At 66.2% G+C, this 7452-nt stretch overlaps 2 long non-coding RNA genes across 2 annotated transcripts; both read right to left on the bottom strand.

Moving 5' to 3' along the window:
* LOC131505630 (uncharacterized) lies at positions 1–3465 on the bottom strand. Its single transcript, XR_009258493.1, has 3 exons — positions 2912–3465; positions 2638–2787; positions 1–1017 (listed from the first exon to the last, which is right to left on the bottom strand). It is a non-coding gene; the product is annotated as an uncharacterized LOC131505630 (long non-coding RNA).
* A 605-nt stretch (positions 3466–4070) lies between these two features.
* Positions 4071–7057, bottom strand: LOC131505634 (uncharacterized). The gene is made up of 2 exons (XR_009258497.1): positions 5128–7057; positions 4071–4433 (listed from the first exon to the last, which is right to left on the bottom strand). It is a non-coding gene; the product is annotated as an uncharacterized LOC131505634 (long non-coding RNA).
* Between the last annotated feature and the right edge of the window lie 395 nt (positions 7058–7452).

The raw sequence follows: 7452 nt of genomic DNA, 5'->3' as shown, positions 1-7452 counted from the left end.
TATGCACCTCCTCCCACTTGACTTCTTTTCCTTTCTGTCCTTTTCTCCTTCTTCCCCTCCTCCTTTTTTGCCCCAACCCTGACCCTTCTTCTCTGGCCCCCTCCTCCATTTGAGGGCAGAGAGGCTGGGTCAGGGGTCAGTGGATGGTTATTTGACCTCCCTGGCAATGACAGGTAGAGGTCTTTGGGGGCAGGGCTGCTGGGCACGGGCAGGGGGAGCCCCCTCTCTCCTCTACCCCTACCCCCAGGGGCCAGGCACCTGGAGTTACTTCTCAGCCTTTGAGTCTTACTGGGACCCTTTGACCAACCAGAGGGCCAGGCTGCCACCAGGGGTCACAGGGTTATCAGCTCGCGGCACAGTGAGGGACACTAGTCCCCAGCAGAGGGTCTGTGTCTCCGCTTGCCAGGTTGGGAGCGGGAAGCTGGTAGGGTTTTTGCCTGGCCCGGCGAGGGGGCCGGCAGGAGGGGCCAGGCTGGCTCTCTGACCTGAGACCCCTCAGCTTCACCCTTCCGGAAGCCGGAGCTGCAGGAGCCCCAGCCTCGCCCGCTACCGCTGCCCCGGGGCCTGGGCCTCAGGTAGGCGCTGAGCTTCTCCGACTCTGCTGCCTGGACCTTCCAGGGCCTGGCAACACCCCCTCGCCCCTGCACAGGCCAGAGGGCAGCCCTGGTTCCTGAGGGTCCCTTTTGAGGCCTGCAGGGGCCGTCCGGCCGGTGGGAGCCCTGGCACACCGGCCTGCAGAATCCCTTGTCTGAACTGGCCGCACACCCGCCCGGGGCCAAGCAGCGGGGGAGGGGGGGCACCCACGTAGGCAGCCGCCCCAAGTCCCCTTGGGCCACTGAAATGGGCCTGTCCTTCCTTCCCGCTGCCTGGGTCACGCTGTCTCCCCCGGGGCCTCACCTCTCCAGCCCTCAGTCCAGGATGCGGAGGGAGGGGTCCTGGCTGGAGCGGCAGCCCTGGGAGACAGCCGGCCCCCCCAGTCCCTGAGGCACCTTCAGGCCCAGCTGGCCGCTCAGAAGCCTGGGGAGGGGGTGCATGATGGTTGAAAACACCCAGGGGGGAGGGAGGGGGCTGGGGAGGGAGAAGGGCACTGGGATCTGGAACACAGGACTCCTTTTGGGTTGTTGTTGGGGATGCGGGGAGGCGCAGGTGGTCCTGTCCACCCCCCCCCCCCGGGTGGAGCTGGGAGGGCAGAACCAGCTGGCCACCGCGGAGGCCCCACCAGCAGCCCCTCTCCTCCCACGCCGCCTCCCTCTGTTCCCACGGGGAGTGTGGGGGCTTCCGTGTGGCCCGCACTCTGCTAACGCATCGCTGGGCAAGTCTCTGCTGCTGGCCACCCCGCCCCCGCCAGACGCCAGGCGGCCCAGCGGCCTCGGCGCACATGGGTCACACGTGCCTGGCCCCTTCGGTCATCGTCCGCCCCTTCGTGGAGGGCAGGGCAGGCAGCTGGGGCCTGAGCGGCAACCCCCCCCCTCCCCCCCCCCCCCCCCCCCCGGTCTCCCAGCTGTGGGGATGGTACCCCCGAGGCCCTGCCTGGGGTGGAGGCAGGGACAGGTCCCTGGTTTCTCAGAGCCCTAACCCTCTGCCACAGAGGTGAGACTGTGTCAGTGTGTGCTTCTCCCACACCCTGCCCTGCGAGCAGCCCCACTGAGGGGCCAGGGGCCTCAGGCCCAGCTCTCGCTTCGGGGGCACCAGCCTGCTCGCCCGTGTCCAGCCCCGCGGGGGAGGTGCCCTCATTCGGCCCCATTTACAGACGGGCCTACTGAGGCCAGGAGCCATCCGTCCCTTAGTCCTAGACCACGGGACAGTGAGCACAGAGCTGGGGCTTGAACGCAGCGCCCCCTCACTGCTGTCTGGGCTCCTGGTCTCGCTGCCTCAGTGGCAGCCGGGGGCCTGGCATAGGAGTGGTTGGGGCCACAGCGCGAGGGGCGGAGCTGGGTGCCCAAGGCCGGGCAGAGCGTGAGGCCCACTCCTCCCGTTTGGGGGCTCCTAAGCTTTGGAGAGCCCTCTGCTGCACCCGCCTCCCCCAAGACCCTTGGGGAGCTGACTGTCCCCCCTGCTCTGCACCCATGCCCAGCCCCTCCCACCACCTCCTAAGATGCCCAACCCCCACCACCACCTCCTAGGATGCTCAACCCCCCCACCGCCTCCTAGGATGCCCAACCCCCCCACTGCCTCCTAGGATGCCCAACCCCCCCACCTCCTAGGATGGCCAGCCCCCCCACCGCCTCCTAGGATGGCCAGACCCCCCCCCCCCCAACAGCCGCCAACAAGCAGCACCTCCTCCCCACGGAACGAGAGCATCTGGCTTTGGGGGGTGGGCAGTACAAAGAAAAAGCCACCAAGCCATGTGGACAGGGAGGGAAGATCTGCCAGGACTTCAGGCCACAGGGGCCCCCTGGGGACAAAGAGAGACCCCAGATGCCTGCCACTGCTGGGCAGCCTTCCCTGAGGGCCACAGCCCCAGGCCCCCTGACCACCCAGAGTGGCCTGGAGCTGGTGGGCACGTGGCAGAGTGACAGTTGGGGTGGGTTCCAGCTGCCCTTGTCCCCACAGGCCGGGGCTTCCGGGGATAGCTGGTGAGGGACCTGTACTCAAGTGGTGGTGATGCCCCGCAGCACGGAGTCCTGTGAAACAGACCTGGGCCTCACCACCTCCGCCGGCGTCCCCTGCTGTCACCTGCAGGCACTGTCCTCTCTCTGCTGGTCAGTTGTCCCTGATGCGCCCATCCTCAGACCTGCCCTTGCCATCGCGGCCTTTGTCCCCCTGTCGGCCCCTCCTCCCAGGTCACTGTAAATGACAGTAGCCCCCGTGGAAGTGTGAAAGAAAGTAGGCGAACTTAACTGTAATAACGTGTTTCATTTGAGCCCAACATCCCTAAAACGTCACATTTCAACGAGGAACCTGCACGTACGTGATGAGCGTGTTGTCACACGTTCTCTGGTCACGCTAGATGTCTGGAACCAAGTGCAGGGTCCGTTGGCCACAGAGTGAGTGCTCGGGGGCCACGTGTGGTGGGCAGCACCGTGGACTGGGGGGCAGGGGCCTGAGGAGCCCGTGGTCTCCACTCTGGGCATTTCCTGCCACATTGAGGCTGCAGGCTCCAGCGAGGGGCTCCTGACTGTCCCCAAATCCCCTATCAACGTGCTTGGACACACTGCTAAGGGTGGGAGAAACCCCAGAGATTCGTCCCCCCACCCGGGCCTTCTGTACCCCAGCTGGGTACAGAAGGGGCCTGGGCCCCGAGAACGCCCTCCTCCGGGGAAAGCAAGGGTCCCTCTGGCCTCAGCCTCTCCATTCCTCCCCAGCCTGGCCTGAGAGCCCGCACGCCCCGGCAGGGGTGCTGACGCCCGCTGTCTCAGTCCGTCTGGGCTGCTCACAGATTATCGCAGACCGGGGGCTGCAAGGCTGAGATCCGGGTGTCGGCGGGTCGGGGTCTGCTGAGGACCCTCTTCTGGGTCACAGATGGAAGACGGGGCGAGGGAGCTCTCCGGGGTCCCCTCTCGAGGCCACTGATCCCGTCATGGGGCTCCCCCCTCGTAAGCTACTCGCCTCCCAAAGTCCTCACTTCTCTAGTGGGGGCTTAGGTTTCAAGGTGAAACCTTGAATTTTAGGGGATGCAAATACACCGACTGCAGAACGCCAGCTGGGTTCCAGGTGCCCTGCCAGCTACCACTCGGGCAGGGGGCGCCCCGAGACCCAGGCTCCACCACTCGGGCGGGGGCGCCCCGAGACCCAGGCTCCACCACTCGGGCGGGGGGCGCCCCGAGACCCAGGCTCCACCACTCGGGCGGGGGGCGCCCCGAGACCCAGGCTCCACCACTCGGGCGGGGGCGCCCCGAGACCCAGGCTCCACCACTCGGGCGGGGGCGCCCCGAGACCCAGGCTCCACCACTCAGGCGGGGGGCGCCCCGAGACCCAGGCTCCACCACTCGGGCGGGGGGCGCCCCGAGACCCAGGCTCTGACGTGCAATCACACGCACACCGGGGTAGGGGGGGCGGAATATCCTTACTCTGTCCAGGCCCTTTGCCAAGCTCACAAGACAGGTCACGAATTCAGAATTCTCAAGGAGGAAGTTCAAAGTGAAACAGTTTATCTTTAGAGAAACAACAGCGGCTGGCCGGCGGGCTGGCCAAGGCGGGAAAGGGACTCCCTTCCAGCATCTTCCATCAACTGCTGTTACTCCGTGAGGGTGAGACCCCTGCTCCACCTGGTGCCGGGGGGCCCAACCAGCCAGGGTAGGCCCTTCCCCAAGAGCAGGTGTTTGGGCCCCCCAGGGGTAAAGCCGGTCAGGAGAAACTACCCGAGTTGGAGAGGGGTGCATTTTCCCTGAAGAGCCATCTTCGGGAAAAGGCATCCGTTGTCTTACAGATGCTGAAGGGGGGGTGGGGGGGCGCTCTGCCTGGTGTGAGGGAGCTCGAGCCCGGGCAGGGTCCTGGTGGGGGAGGCGGGCAGACCCCGCCTAGCATGGCGGCCCGGGGTGGCCCGTCCCTGACACAGGGTGGAACAGAAGGCCTCTCCCCTTGGTCGCTTGGAGTGGAGTCCTCCCCAGCGCCCCTCGGCCTTCTCAGGTGTGGCCGGTGGACACCGGAGCCGGAGGGGGCAGGACAGGAGCTCGGTGTTCCTGCTGCCCGGCACCCCCACCCCGGCCAGGCTTCATCCTTGCTCCCTGGGTCCCTCGCGGCGAAGCCTTGGCTCCGCAGGGGGCCCTTCCGCCCACAGCCCGTGTTCCTGAGCGTGTGTTGGTGCGTGCACACGGGCCCGTGTGTGTGTGTGCACTCCTCGTGCTCTCTCTCCCCCGGAGCTTTGACCGCGGGGTTCCCGTGGGGGAGACCGAGCCCAGAGGGGCTCAGCCTGCTGCCCAGGGTGTGTCTTCAGCCTCAAAGCCCCCCTCCCCGGGGAGGAGCCGCTGGCAGGCCCGGCTCGGCTCGCAGGGGGGAGATCCCAGGGAGGGGCCCTTCAAGCCCTGGCCGTGAGAGCCGGCCCGCAGCCCCGCCTCCTGCCCCCCTTCCTCCCTCTCAACTTTGCCCTCTCCCCCTCCCCTCTCCCTCTCCCCCTCCTGCAAGCAGATCCCAATCCAAACTTGTTAACCTCTCCCCGGCAGCCCTTCCAAGTTAAACATTACTCACGGAGATGAGAGCCTCTGGGCAGCGCTCGGCCTGGAGGTGGGGCGGTCTGTGGAAGGTGCTGGGCAGAGGCCAATGCCAGGCCCGTGGCCGCGGGACCTTCCCTGCCGTGTCCGTGGGGCTGTGGGAGGTGGCTCTGGGGGTGGCGGGCCAGGCAGCCTGCGCCCCGTACCCAGGCCCTTCGGCCCCATGGCCAACTCCTAAAGTCACGGGCAGGGCAGCCGGCAGGGGGTCCCTGGGCAGGGTGGGGAGGGGCTGCCCAGGGACCGCGGAGGGGCCTGGCCGGGGCCAGGCGAGGGACTTCCTCTTGGCTGTTACTCCAGCCTGGGGACACAGCATTCAGAAAAGTAGCCTCGGCCACTCGGAATCTATTGTCCGTATCCAGTCCTCAGTGTTTCCAGCAGCAAAGTGGAGGCAGGGGGTGCTGTTTGCTGAACTTCCCTTCGCCCCACCCGGAAGCTGTGCTGCCCAGCCTGTCAGTGACAGAGGTGAGGGGGGGCTCTCGGGCTCGACACAGTACCCCCTAGGACCCTGTCCCTGGGGGAGCAATGCTGGGGGTGAACACCTCTTCCTCCTCCTTACTTCACTGTCCTCCACCCTCCACGTGGACCCTGACCAGAGCTGCTGCCTCAGGGCCTTTGCACCTGCTGTTCTCCTCCCAGAATGCTCATTCCTTACCCATTTTGGGGCTTTGTTGAAATGGACTTCATAAGGAGCCCCCTCAGCATCCCATCTACCTCACTCTGGTCTACTCTTTGTAGGACTGTGTGTCCCCATCTCGTATAAAACATATGGAAATTTAATTTTTCATTGTCTCTCATGAAACTGTAAGCACTTGAGAACAAGAACTTTTTCCTGCTCATCTCTCAGTAAATACAGGTCCTTGATAAACTAGGTGGAAGAAATCGATTCCACATTCATGCCTGGCATGGGGTCTCCCCCGTGGACACCACCGCCCCTCAGGGCCAGAGCCCCCTGACCTCCTCCTGGATCTCAGCCTGGGCAGGACACGTCTGGCTGACCGGAGCTCAGACCAGGGGCCTCGCGTGGGGCCTGGCAGGAGCCCATACGGTCAGGTCGGGAGGAAAGGGTAGGGGCAGTGGCGGTCCCGGGAGCCTGCGTTGTTACATAAAGAGCGCGAGGCAGAAGGGCAGACGGACAGGACTGCCTGCGGGTGCCGGGGGTGCCCAGACTCCGTTTGCTCCAGGGCCACCAGCCGTCTGTCCTCAAATTTCACACCCTCCGCATGAAGCCTGTTCTCAGGCCCCTCAGTGTCCAACAGCTCCCCAGACCCAGTGACCCCTTCCTGTCTTCCGCCCGGACAGAGCCCGCTGGAGTTGGTGCTTAAGCGGACAACCCCGTCCACCTCCGGCTAGAGCCGCCCCCACTCCAGGGGGCCCCCAGCACGGGCAGGGCCCCTGGGACACAGCCTGAGGACAGACAGGCTCGCAGGGGTGGGTGGGGTGCGTCACGAGGCCCACCTGCAGGGCTGGCTGCTTCCCTGCACACCTTTCTGTGAACGCGTCTGTGCGGGGCTCCGGAGACGGGCGGCCCACCTGCCTGCCTCGTGCCCGGGCCTGCGAGCGCGCCTGCCCACGTCAGACAGGGGCGAGTTGGGGCTTCGTACCTCACATGAAGCAGGAGGGCAGGAATGTGAGCCTCGAAACCACCTTGTTTCAATACCGTTTCTGGGAGCAGAGACCGCAGCCGACGGGGTAGCTGCTATGAGCACCTTCTTTGCCCTTCTGGACGCTGGCCCGATGCAGCGCGGCCCCGACTCTCCGACCGGCCCCCACCCTCCGCCCTGCCTGTCCTGCTCCCCTCTCTGAACCTCAGGCCCAGCTTCTGCTTTGGGTGGGGGAGGCTGCTGGGGGTGGGGCCGGGGGTTGTTTTGTCTCCGCCCCTTGGGCTGCCGGGGAGGGGCGGGCCCTGCTTCGGGTTCGGGGTGGGCCCCCCCCCACCCCGCACCCCCGCACCCCCGCACCCCAGCAGGCCACAGCAGGGGTGTGGTGCCCCCTACCCCACGCAGCGCTTCCCAGCCCACGAGCCACCGAGGAGACTCCTCAACCACTGTGGAGAAAGTGAGTCCACAGTGTGGCGCTAGCACCCGGAGGGGGGAGGGTGTTTCACGGGAGGTGGGGGGCGGTGACCCGGGTAGCCCACGCTCCCACCCGACCCCAGTCGCACATGGCTGGCCCTCCAGCCCCAAGTGTCCTTGTGCTTGGTTTGCGCCGAGGACTGAGCTCAGGCTGGGCGTTACAGGGACAGCTGGGCAAAGTGTTGGCCCACACGGGCGCGGCGGTTGACCCCCGGTAGGAGACCCGGGCC

Source organism: Neofelis nebulosa, chromosome 2, assembly GCF_028018385.1.
Source record: "Neofelis nebulosa isolate mNeoNeb1 chromosome 2, mNeoNeb1.pri, whole genome shotgun sequence".
In the NCBI taxonomy this organism is placed as follows: Eukaryota; Metazoa; Chordata; class Mammalia; order Carnivora; family Felidae; genus Neofelis; species Neofelis nebulosa.
The sequence above is the reverse complement of the archived record's forward strand: the minus strand, read 5'-3'. Positions and strand labels throughout refer to the sequence as shown.